Source organism: Hevea brasiliensis, chromosome 8 (genome assembly GCF_030052815.1).
Source record: "Hevea brasiliensis isolate MT/VB/25A 57/8 chromosome 8, ASM3005281v1, whole genome shotgun sequence".
In the NCBI taxonomy this organism is placed as follows: Eukaryota; Viridiplantae; Streptophyta; class Magnoliopsida; order Malpighiales; family Euphorbiaceae; genus Hevea; species Hevea brasiliensis.
This window is the reverse complement of record NC_079500.1, coordinates 9,897,899-9,911,657: the sequence shown is the minus strand read 5'-3', so window position 1 is coordinate 9,911,657 and position 13,759 is coordinate 9,897,899. Positions and strand designations below refer to the sequence as shown.

The following is a 13,759-nucleotide window of genomic DNA, read 5'->3' as shown; positions in this document are numbered from 1 at the left end:
ATCGGTTTGATTTTTGATTGATTTTTTAATTTAGACTTGATTTTCAAGTTATTTGGTCTAATTTTAACTTTGGTTTAAACCTAATAACCATTAATCAATGAAATTAAACAATTAATATATATATAATTAAATATAATTCATAAATTTTCCATAAAAATAAATTAATTCAAAAATCAATTCGGTTCGATTTGACTATATAAATTACTATTCGGTTCACGGTTTAATCGATTTTTTTCTCTTCAAAACTGAACCGAACTGAAATAACCAAAATTTTTATAAATTAAAACCGAACTGAATCGATTTAATTTTAAAACCGAACCGATTGAACCGAATTGACTCGGTTCGGTTCGATTTTTCAGTTTGAACCTAATTCTGCTCAGCCCTAATTTTACCTAAGGGTGAGTTTAGAATAAAATTTATAAAATATTTGTGGATAGCTAGAAAATTATGATTCTAATTGTATTAATATAATAGCATTGCTAAAGACTGCGGGGCATGATTACAGAATTTTTTGGGTTAGTTTGGATAGTTTTTGCAAAATGTTAATTATAAACTTAATAGCTAAATTATATAGCTATATGAGTTTTGACTGGTTTGGGAGGCCCAGAAGGGGCAGTATATTGTTGTTGTGCTATGGGCCTGAGGCCATTGGATTAGGAAGTGTGTTTGAGTTGTTTTGTAGGTTGGGTAGGTCCTAGTTACAAGGGAAACTCTATCGAATTTCTAACATAAATTTAGGGTGTCTCTTTAAGTCTTTGTTTTGTTTTAATATTAATAAATTTATGATTATAATTGTTTAGGTGATCCGAGTCAACCATCATCCTCTTCTCAGCCGCCTCAATGATCTTTGGTTAATTAGTGAGTAGATATTGATTTTGTTTATAATTTCAATATTAATAATTTATATTCAAAGTATGCTCATACATTCACATATATGTATGTATATATCTAGTTAAATGCTAGGTACACTCTTTTATTGCATACTTTATTGAACTTGTTTGTGGATGTCACCTTAAGGTAATTTGGAGCTATGTGCGTGTGTTGGTGTCTGTATTGTATGGATGTGGACTTGAGCAGAATGGGTAGTCGCGCTGGAGCTTGACTCGGTAGGACCCGATCATTGTATATGGATAAGTCGGGGGGAGTACGGCTTGAGTTCGTTGACTCCCGCACCTGGATTATTAAGAGAAAGTTTGACTTGAGTTAACCTCTTTGGCAGGCATTGAAATTAAGTGAGCTATATAGGGGATCATTTCCCATATATATATATGTATTGATATGCCACATGGGTGTGCGAGTGCTCCAAATTATCTTTTGTGCGAGTATTATTTAAATTATTTGATACTATGTGATTATGTTGCATTTCATATCTAGGAAATACATTAGATCTAGATAGTTCTAGAAATTATATTTAAAATTACTATCTTATTCTATGAGTCGAATGCTCACTCCTGTTCAACTATTTTTCCTCAGGTGACAGGTAGACTTAGTTTTACTTTTTATTATCTTTGTTTAATTTTATAATTCTGCATGTACCAGTAGTTGTATTATTTTTATATGGGGTTGTAATAACTAAATTTTTAAAGTTGTAAACTTATTTATGTGAGAATCCTTGAATGTATGTAAAATTTATTGAGGATTGTGAGGGTGAGCTGAGCTCCCAATATTATTGTTTTTATTTACTTAAAGGTCGAGTGAGTAATGCTTCTAGTTGGGTAGTCCAATTTATTGCCGAACTCTGTTCGCTTATTTACTTGAAATTGGGCTACTGTTTTTGGCTCTATGAATGGATTAGAAATAGTTAGGCTTACTACGGGTTTCGGAGACCTTATACTGATCCAAGTCTTAGTGCCGATCCGGCCAAAAAATCGGGTTGTGACAAATTATTACTTTGTTAATTGCTCATTATTTACCTTTTTTTCATAAAATATCAAAATCACAAAAATATATTTATAGTTGAATTCTACTTCAAATAAATTGCAAACAATCCCAAAAATGGTAAATATATATTTTATTATTATTAACTAAGATTAGTTGTGATATTGAAAATGAAAATTAGAGAATAAATCATTACTTTTTATTAATTAAGAAATTATATAACTAAATGACATATAATATGTATGTAACACCCTAGGCAAATCCCACATCGGCAAAACACGGGAGAGATGCTGGGTTTATAAGTTGGTGATTCGTAACCCCTAGTAACGCGTTTTAAAACCATCCACCCCCTTTATGGGACTCAGCGTTCTCGCTGAGGTTTGCCCCACCATCGCCCAAGGTTGCACGCGGAGCGGCTCTGATACCACAAATGTAACGGCCTGGCTCACTAGTGATATTGTCCGCTCTAGACTAAAGTCCTCACGGTTTTAAAACGCGTCACTAGGGTGTTACGAACCACCAACTTATAAACCCAGCATCTCTCCTATGTTTTGCCGATGTGGAATGTGCCTAGGGTGTTACAATGTATGTTTTAGCAATTCTTTTTATTTTTATTTTTGTACTTTAGTGTAACAAATTTCTTTATCAATAAAAATGGATGTTATCTTTTATTTGTAATCTTATTAAATTTAAATTTTTCAAGAGTGTTAATCCAAAATTCATATCTAAATTAGAACTAGAATTAGATCGGATTAGACCAATCGAAACTGGAATTGCTTTAAAACTGGATTAAAACCATGATCGAACTGAAATCCGTTCGAACCGACTAAATCTAGACTAGTTATAGTTCAAATCCCAAGGGCCAAGGAATCACAAATTCGAAAATACTAGATTGAAACTAGATTCCAACTCCAAACTAGATGAAAACTGACCATTAACCAAATTTAAATGTTTCCACATATTAATTTAATATATTCAAAATAAATAATTCTAAAATTCTCTCAACGAAATCAAATCATAATTGATAATTAATGCTTCTACTTTCATCAATTTAATTACTTTTATTAAACAAAAAATAGTGATGTATACATCTCTCAATTTAATTTATAAAAAAAGTTGAGATTCATTCTATTAAAGATCGGTGTGATCATATCATGAGGTCATTGACCAACCTTTCGAAGTTACTATAAGAAGAACCACCAAGATTTGTGGCAACTTGAGCTTTCCTCTGCCAATCCATCGCCTTGACTCTCATTTCCTTCCCTTTCTTTCCTTCTATCAACTCCCTCACAACCTGTTCAACTTTCTCCCTCTTGACATCACTATCAATCTCCATCCCAATCCCCCATTTCCCACATGAATACAAGCAATTCGTCTGTTGGTCAGCGAAAAAAGGCCAACAAATCAATGCCACTCCTTGACAAATACTCTCCAAGGTAGAGTTCCATCCACAATGTGTCAAACTCCAACTGAAGCATGACCGAGAACTGTCTCTTGGGGACACCAACCGACAAGTAAACCTCTACCATTTATTTCATCCATGAAGTCTTTGGACATTATCTTCTCTCCACCATCAAGAAGGTCTGGCCTAATCACCCACAGAAATGGGTACTTGCTATTAGCGAGTCCCCAAGCAAACTCCTTCAGCTGCTCTTGACTCACAGTAATTAGGCTTCCAAAGTTTACATACACAACTGATTTGGGCTCTCTTTTATCTAGCCAAAAGCATTCATTGTCTTCCTTCCACAAATTTGATTCAATGGACTCAAAATTTGGTGAAGAAAGATTTTGCTGAAGCATTGATAATGGGCCAATGGTGTACAACACTGGAAATGCGGTGTTTATCACATCCAAGACCTCTTTGTCTAGCTCATCAAATGTGTTGAGGATAAGCCCCTTAGCTTTCATGGAATTGTTGAGTGATTTTAAGTTGTAATTGAAGAATATGTCATTTGGATCTGTGGTGCGGATGAAGGTTGGTAGATCTTTTAATCGGATTCCTTCCATTGCAGGTATCCAATCAATTACATTATCAAGATATCCATTAGTCAAGCAACTAGCATCTGCATTTTGCATATCATTAACAATTATCAACGCATGCAGTTCATTAAAATTTAAAATAAACACTTACCACTAAATTGAATCGAATCAACTTATTAATGTCTGTTTGGAATTGAGGTTTGAGGATCAAAATTATTTTTCAGAAAAAAAAAAACATCATTTTAAATACTTTTGAAAAAAAAACTATTTCTTATTTTAGTATTATTACGATTAAAACTTATAAATTTAATTTTAAATTATTTTTAATACTCTTTGATTAGTATATTTTAAAAAAATATATTTTTCTCAATAGCAATTTCAATAATAATGCTAAATAAGCTCTTATAATTTCATGAGTTAAATTGGTTTTAAAAAATTAATTTTGAGGCAAATTCAACATGCCTAACATGTTTAAGGTGCAAATTAAAACTTTAATGCTCCCTAAATCATTAACCTCTTTGCTATATAGAAATTATTTTTTATTCCAAAAATAATCCTCGTGAAAGGAAAAAGAAAGAAGAAAAAGAAGGAAAAGGAAAAGAGAAAGAGGAATAGAAAGATTTTACCTTTTAGTGGAACAAGGCCTCTTCTCTTGAGCTCTTCAAAGTGAAGATAACCCAACATGCCAACAGCACTAGGAGTAAAAAGAATCATCTCTTGAATGCCCAATTCACAAGCAACCTCCAAAGTGAAGCTCATCACACCATCAGAAATAATGCAAGAAACAGCAGGCAAATTCGATGAGCCATTAAGTTTAACTATGAGGTCCCGAAAGGAACGCCGGCCATGGTCCGGCAAGGTTATACAGAGGTGTTGTAAGTCTTCGATGCCTCGCTGGCTAGCCTCCGGCGGACCATCGGAGATAGTTTCAAACTGGAAATCATGGAAGCCCTTGAGAGAATCAGGACCTCTGTTTCTGAGTATGCGTTGGTAGTTGAATTCTGTATGGACAAAGGTGATGTGGAAGCCTCTGAAATGAAGTAGTTTTGCAAGTTTTAGCATAGGGTTTATGTGGCCTTGAGCAGGAAATGGAATACAAACTGCATGGGGTTTCAAAGACTCCATTGATATTGGTTTCTTCAAAAAGTGAAAGAAAAAGAAGAGCTTCCATGGAAGATTTGTTCTCTTGAAGCGATTCATCCCCTAGACCCGGCCAGCGCTGCCGGTTCTGGCTTTGAATCGGGCCAAGACCAACTTGAATTGGCAGTTTAAAGGCTTGAACTGGAATGAGATGTACTTTAGTGAGAGATTATTAGGTATAGTCGGTGCACGTACACTTTCTCTGAAAATATATGGGTCTGATTTTCTTAAAATTATGAATAATTAATTTTTTGTATTTAAGGGATCACTATTTTTTAGTGCTCCTAGTATATCCAATAATTAGTCGACTTTAAGAGTCCGTTTTGGCCGTCTTTCCAAGCCTGAATTGTAACTAAATAAAAATGGATGATTTGAATCACTGATTTTTTCAAATCATATTTTTTTAAGCGGTGGCTTTAGATAACGCTGTGTAGATCAAATTATTTTTAAATCAGAATCAAACCCATTAAAAATTGAAACCAAAATCGCCTTTCAATTAGATCAAAATTAATTACCAAACTGATTTAGTTTAATTTCAATTCACTTCCTTCCAAGAATTAAAACTGTCAATTTCAATCCAAAATTAACTCAAATGGAGCCAGTGACCAGGCATACTCATTTCTGTATTACTTAAATCCGAAGGGATTAAATGTGGATTGTGGTTTAATTATTTTGTTTTTCTTCTAAAATTTCAAAATAATTTGAATCTTTTAAGTTAATCATGAGGTGGGATCATTTAATCCTTGGTTACGTGTATGCATATTTCATAATTGCTTATTTAAAAGAAAGACAAATATTTCTTATTGATTGAATAGTAAATTAGGCGAAGGTCCTATTATAATATTAATTATTTTAATAATTATTAATTATTTAAAATTAACTGTTAGTTGTTAGTTATTTATATAATTGTTAGGGTAAAAATATTTAGTAAAAATAACTATTAAATATAAAAATAATAATAAAATTTCATTGACTCTCGTTAAAGTATTTTATCAATTTTTAAAAGTTAGAAGGATAAACCACTTTTTCAAAATATTAATATAAATATTATATTATTAAATAAAAAAAATAATATTTTAAATCTGATTAAAATACTAAACACTACTTAACTATTGTATAACAGGGCCTAATTACCAAATGATGACATCTGGTCTTCATTTTATTAATTTAATAATAGAAGCAGAAGACAAGAAGCTTCGTAAGAATTCTCTAATAATTTCAAGATAAATGTTATATTTATAATTGTGCATATTAGTCACCATGAGAGAGAATTAAAAAAATAAAATAGCATCTTAGCAAGTCCAATGGCCATACCTAAGAAGATGCACTTGATGTCGTTTTCCTCTTTATTTTATTTTTAGGGTCACACTCTTATAAAATTATTCTCCTATTAAAATATGCTACCAACAGTAATTACACTTTTAATGCAATCTCTTTATATATATATATATATATATATATATATATATATATATATATATATATATAAATTTTTTTTTAATTATTGATTCAAATCTTATCTTATATAATCTCAAACTTACTTTACATGTCAAATATAAAGGATTTATTTTTAAAATTTATTTCAGGGTGTTTTTAGTCTCTTTATTAATGTTTTAATTATTAAATTAGTTACAGCCTTAATCTTTGGATATATTAAACTTTACATATATCACGACTTAAAATTCTGAGTCGTGACCAATGCATAATTTAAGTATTCTTAAATCATGCAAGTCTTATTAGAGTATTTTGAATAAATATATTATCACTTACTAATAAAAAAAAAACAAAATCCAAATAAATAAAATACTGAATAAAAATTATAAATATCCCATAAATAAATTGTGAAGTCTCTATAGATTTTAAATAAAAATTTAAACTATTTAATAAATTAAACTAATCGCATGGTGGGACTGTTATATATATATATATAAAGATAGGGGAGCTGGGTTTCTTCATCTGGATTGTCGCGCGCATGTGTGTATATATATATAAATTTAAATTTTAGTTTATTATCTCACAGTAATTATAATCAACCCAATTCAATACCAATGATTAAAGAAGAAGAAAAAAATGAATTTCTAGAGTAGCTGTAACAAATTAAGAAAAGAAAATAAAATCAAATTCACCTATTATTGGACAAAAAAATGAAAATTTTTATCTTGAAAACAGAATCGAAGGTAATGAATAGAGAAGTAAAAAATTTATGAATTCTCTGCATATATCAGATCATAAATAGTAAATTTTTATATATTTACATATATATACACACACACACACATATACCAACAATGAAAGATGATGAAAATACTTGTTGAGAGTATTTGGTAGAAAAAAAAGAGGTGACAAACAGGTTTTGAGAGCAAAGTTTAGCAGAAGAGATGATTAGGGTATATATATTTCAAGAGTTCTATTAGGTATAGAATGAGATAAGAATTATTATTGAATTTGGTTTTTCAGATTACAGATGTATATTTAATTTTAAAAATTATATATATATATATGTATAAATAAATAAACTGGCCATCCAATAAAATATTTTTTATTTTATTTTGTTATTTTTTTTTCTAGATAAATATTTTTAATTATTGTTAGATAATTAAAGTAAATAAATAATTAAATAGATAAATATTGGGTTTCCACATACTTCCCCCTTAAAAGAAATTTGATCCCGAATTTAAACAGACAAAATTCTAACCTGAAGAATCAAATAAGCGGGGATATTTGGCTTGCATTTCAGATTCTGCCTCCCATGTGACCTCACTACTTGAATGATTATGTCACAGGACCTTGACCAAAGCCACTTCCTTAGATCGGAGTTTCCTAATTTGTCGATCTAAAATCTTTACTGGTTGCTCCTCATATGACATATCATCCCTAAATTGCAAGGTCTGAGGTTGCAAAACATGAGATGGATCTGATACATACTTCCTAAGCATAGAAATATGGAAAACTGGATGTACATGTGCAAAACCAGATGGAAGGGCTAAACGGTAAGCAACTGCTCCAATTCTTTCCAAAATTTCAAATGGACCAACAAAATGAGGGCTAAGCTTCCCTTTCTTTTCAAACCTCATGATTCTTTTCATAAGTGAAACTCTTAGAAATACATGATCACCAACCATAAACTCTACATCTTTACACTCAGGATCAGTATAACTTCTTTGTCGACTTTGAGCAGTCAAAAGTCGATCACGAATTAGTCGAATCTTCTCTAAAGTTAACTGTATCCAACTCTGATCTATACTTGCCTGACAACTATTATTATAAGCAAACTCCACTAAAGGCAAATGATGATCCCAAACAGCCACCAAAATCCATAACACATGCACGAAGCATCTCCTCTAATGTCTGTATGGTTCTTTCTGACTGTCCATCTGTCTGAGGGTGAAAAGCAGTACTAAAGTCTACTCGTGTTCCTAAAGCTTCTTGGAATTTTTTCCAAAATCGAGAAGTAAACTGAGTAGCATGATCAGAGACAATGGAAATTAGAATACCATGAAGACTAACAATCTGATCTATATACAACTGTGCAAGCTTAGCAAAGTCATATGTAGTCTTCACAGGAAGGAAATGAGCAGATTTTGTCAATCTATCCACTATCACCCAAATTGCATTGTAACCACCTCGTGTACTAGGTGAACCCACAACAAAGTCCATAGTAACGTGCTCCCACTTCCACTCGGGAATAGGTAATGGCTGAAGTAACCCAGATGGTCTCTGATATTCTCCCTTAACTTGTTGACAAGTCAAATATTTAGCAACAAAGTCTGTAACATCCCTCTTCATGCCACCCCATCAATAATGCTCCCTTAAATCACGGTACATCTTAGTTGAACTTGGGTGTACAGTGTAAGCAGAATGGTGTGCCTCCTCTGTGATTTCTCTTTTCAACTCATCAACATTGGGGACACAAAGTCTAGTGCCATAACAAAAAACTCCATCATCATTTAACATGAACCCTTGAGCTTGGCCTTGATGAATACTATCTATAATCTCACACAACTCAGAATCCCTCTTCTGAGCAGCCTTAATTCGATCAATTAAGATAAGCCTAACTCGAAAATGTGCTAAGAATGATCCAGCTATAATTTCAAACTCTACTCCCTGATTTAACAACTCATGTAATTCACCAATCAGAGGCCTCCTTGAAGGAGCGAAAGCGTAAAAAACACAAATTTATATCATTGAATTCAAAATTTTTTCACCTAGGGTCATATGCATCATGCAAGATTCATTTTTATCTATTTGATTTCGATGATAAACAACATATTAAAACTCTTTTAATATGTTTTGGATCTAGATTTGCCATTTAAGATTTTATAATTAATCAGATTAATTCATTAGAACCCTAGATTAGATCAAAAACAAGTGCACTAACCTTTTTGATGCACTGTAGTGTGTTTGGCACCTTTGGGATGCGCCTAGGACACCAAATGTTGTCTCTCTAGCTTGTCCATACCAAGATCACCAATGATAGTCCTTGAACAGCTTCTAAAGCTTTTCCAATCAATTAGAAAATCAAGTTTTTCCTTTTGAGAGATTAAAGATGTAAACAGGACACTAAAAATGATTTCTAGTATTTTTAATTCAAGAGATTGTTGTCTAATCTCTTTGAATTGATGAGAGATGAAGAAGAAGAGAAAGGATGGCAGCCAAGGGTGGCGACACCAAAGAGAGAACAACAGCTAGTTATTTTGTTCTTTCATCCTCACACTTATATAGCTAGGTCATCACTTCAAACCCTTGTCACATGTCACATTCTGATTGGTTCTAGGTTTAATTGATCCAATCACATTGTACCAAGTGTCAAACCTATATTTAATCTTGACTTTGATCATCTTACATGATTAAAAGACATTTGGCAAGCTTATGTATAGTGCCATGTGTCACCATCTCATGGTGCCACATTTCACCCTGTGAAATGATCAAAATACCCCTGTGTCTTAATTTTAAGTTTTCAACCCAAAATAATTATTTCTCTTCTTCTAATCAATTTATATCAAATATAAATTAATTAATTAATCTCTATTAATTAATTTTTCATAATTAAATTCATATTTAAACACTTTAAATATAAATTTAACTTATATTATATATCCAATAATCTAGATTTGGTTTCAAGCCATGCTAGGGACTTTGCAATCTAATTGCAAACCAAATCTATTTAATTAATCAATTAAAATCTTTAATTAATTAATTAAATCATATTTAATTTGGTGATTACTTATGTATATGTGTGACTTACTAGGCTCATCACTAATTGGCAATGAGACATGATATCAACTCTTAATATCATCAGAACTCTTTCTTACCATAAATGATTTCTCTAAATCATTTCATGCACCTCATAGACCATGGTTAACACCTAGCATAGCATGCCATGGCCACCCAATCAGTAATAAGGTTTACCTTAAATGAACCTATAATCATGTGTTATCATGTACTAGAATCTTTCTGTTACAAAATCCCAATTCGAGTTGGAGTCATGGTTTATGTCAAACCCCATTTGCTATGAATATTATGTTCTCTTTTAATTTCAGTTCTTGATTAAAAAGATTTTCTCATCAGAAACTCTTTTCTGATTAAATCTATCTGTCCTGGCCAGGAACTTGAACATCAAGAATAATTAAATGAACATAGGATTTTATCCCTATTTACTTAGGGGAACAGATTCCATCTTGATCAACACCTACCTCCATATATAACTAGTAGGAGCCAACACATGCCCATATACCCATTCATAGTACAAGTATGAAAGCAGTATCAAACTCAAACCACCTATATACCAGATAACTGTGCTATCTCAGGTCTAAAGATTATATGCACTAAAATGATTTATAACAATACATTGACAAGAGTAAACTCTATGTGCTTATCATAAATGTCACTGGTTCGGCCTACTTATCATGTATAAGTGCCTATCATGTTTGTTATATAGCATGAGACTCACCATTCCATCTTATTTACATCTCATATAAATAACTTGTGAACAAACATGATTACAATCTTTCTGGATAAGTCATATCCTTATTGTGAAGTATCCTAGATTGTGAACCTATTTATGATACTTTGTGCTAGAAATACTGTCACTCATATTCTTAATAACTTAAGAATAGAATTTCTAACAAAATATCAATAACCATTTTCTATTACACATAAATATATTATGTCATTTTATTAATAAAATATGTACAAGATACATACTAAATGATATGCTCTAGGGCATACTACTAACACTCCTATTGGTAGATATATGGGCTAAACTACCAGAAGACTTCCTGCTTAGAGCATCAGCCACCACATTAACTTTTTCAGGGTGATACTGTATGGTGTAATCATAATCTTTTAGCAATTCTACCCCTCTCCTTTGCCTAAGATTAAGATCACGTTGGTCAAAGATGTATTTGAGACTTCTGTGGTCAGTGAAGATTTCACAAGTCTCACCATACAGATAGTGCCTCCAGATTTTTAAAGCAAAAATTACTGCAACCATTTCCAAATCATGAGTTGGATAATGCTGCTCGTGCCTTTTTAACTGACGAGAAGCATATGCAATAACCCGTCCATACTGCATCAAAACACATCCTGAACCAATCCTAGAAGCATCACAATACACTGCATAATCCCCTGATCCAAACGGAAGGGTTAACACTGGTGCTGTAGTTAAACGAGTCTTAAGCTCCTGAAAACTTTTTTTACAAGCCTCAGACCACTGAAATTTCACATTCTTCTGTGTCAACTTAGTTAAAGGTGCTGCAATGCGAGAGAAGTCTTGAACAAACCGTCTATAATACTCTGCTAAACCCAAGAAACTATGAATCTCTGACACAGTTATGGGTCTAGGCTAATGAAGCACTGCCTCAACTTTCTTCTTATCAACACACACCCCATCCTTAGATACTGTATGGCCTAGAAAAGCCACACTATCTAACCAGAACTCACATTTTGAGAACTTAGCATATAGCTTGTGTTCCTGTAAGGTCTGAAGGACAATTCTCAAATGCTGCTCATGCTCCTCTTTACTCTTTGAGTACACTAGAATGTCATCGATGGATACTATAACAAATTGATCTAAGAAAGGCTTGAAAACTCTATTCATGAGATCCATAAAAGCGGCTGGAGCATTGGTAAGACCAAAAGACATTACAAGAAATTCATAGTGTCCATACCTAGTCCTAAAGGTAGTCTTGAGTATGTCTTCTTTCTTGACCCTCAATTAATGATACCCAGATCAAAGACCAATCTTGGAAAAACACTTTGCACCTTGAAGTTGGTCAAACAGGTCATCTATGTGTGGAAGATGATACTTATTATGCACAGTTACCTTATTCAATTGCCTATGATCAATGCACATTCTCAAAGACCCATAATTCTTCTGCATAAATAACACAGGAGCACCCCATGGAGAAACACTAGGGCGAATAAACCCCTTATCTAGTAGATCCTGTAGCTGCTCCTTCAACTCTTTAAGTTCTGCGGGTATCATATGATAAGGTGGCATAGATATGGACTCAGTTCCAGGAACTAAGTCTATACCAAACTCTACCTCTTGCTCCGGGGGTAAACCTGATAAATCTTCTGGAAAAACAACAGGAAACTCCTTAACCACTGCAACATTCTCCAAATCTGCATCTTCTACCTGAACGTCTCCAACATAAACTAGATACCCCTTACACCTCTTTCTCAATAATCGGCTAGCACTCACTACTGAGATAAGATTTATTATTGAATTGGGTTGTTCAGATTACATATGTATATTTAATTTCGAAAACAATATATATATAAAAATAAATAAATAGGCCATTCAATAAAATATTCTTTACTTTATTTTATATTTTTTTTAAATAAATATTTTAAATTATTGTTAGATAATTAAAATAAATAAATAATTAAATAGATAAATATTGGGTTTTCACAACATAATTATTTTTTAATTGCATATCGCATTACCTAATAAAAGTAGTCCCAGTTAAGCCTCATCCTAATTTACAATATGGTCTAAAACCATAGGAACAATGAGTGATAGAAATTTTATCTAGCATTTAATTGGTCAGCTTTAATTATTATATACCAATAATTATCTATAAACCAAAGACATATATATCAATAATTTGTTAAATTTTAATCTCAATTAAAATTTAAAATAAGTTAATTAATTATAAATAAAAATTAATCTTAAAAAATAAAATTTAATAATGAACAGATTTTACAATTTTTTAATATATCAAAATATTAAAATGAGAAGTGCCTATTAAAAAGTAGTTTCCTATTTATGTAATCTAATAGAATTTAAACATAAAATCAAATCTTTATATATTATTTAAGAGAATAAAAAAAATTATAAATGAATTATATAACTATAAAATATTTAAACATGAACTCTTTGCATATATATATATATATATATATATATATATATATATATATATATATATATATATATATATATATATATTCATTTAAAATATAAAATTGATCCAATTTTTATTTTTTTATTAATTTCAGTAAAATCAATTTATTCAAAAACTAATAAATTTTTTTTATATATTATATATATATTTTAAAATTTTTTTATGAAGTTGGGTGGGTTATTGACCCACTCAAGACCATGGGGCTCACCCGTTGGAACAATTTATAATTATGCCAATTTTCAATACCTTTTAATTGTCCTTTGATCAGAGCTGCAATTCTTTATAATGGATGTTATGTTGCCGTCCAACTAATTGGAAAAGTTTTATCTAAGTTGAGTTGATTATAAATT

The 13,759-nt window shown here is 31.5% G+C and overlaps 1 pseudogene; it reads right to left on the bottom strand.

Annotated features, from left to right (window-relative positions):
- Window positions 1-2,919: 2,919 nt before the first annotated feature.
- LOC110651245 (7-deoxyloganetin glucosyltransferase-like) lies at window positions 2,920-5,075 on the bottom strand (annotated as a pseudogene).
- Window positions 5,076-13,759: the final 8,684 nt, after the last annotated feature.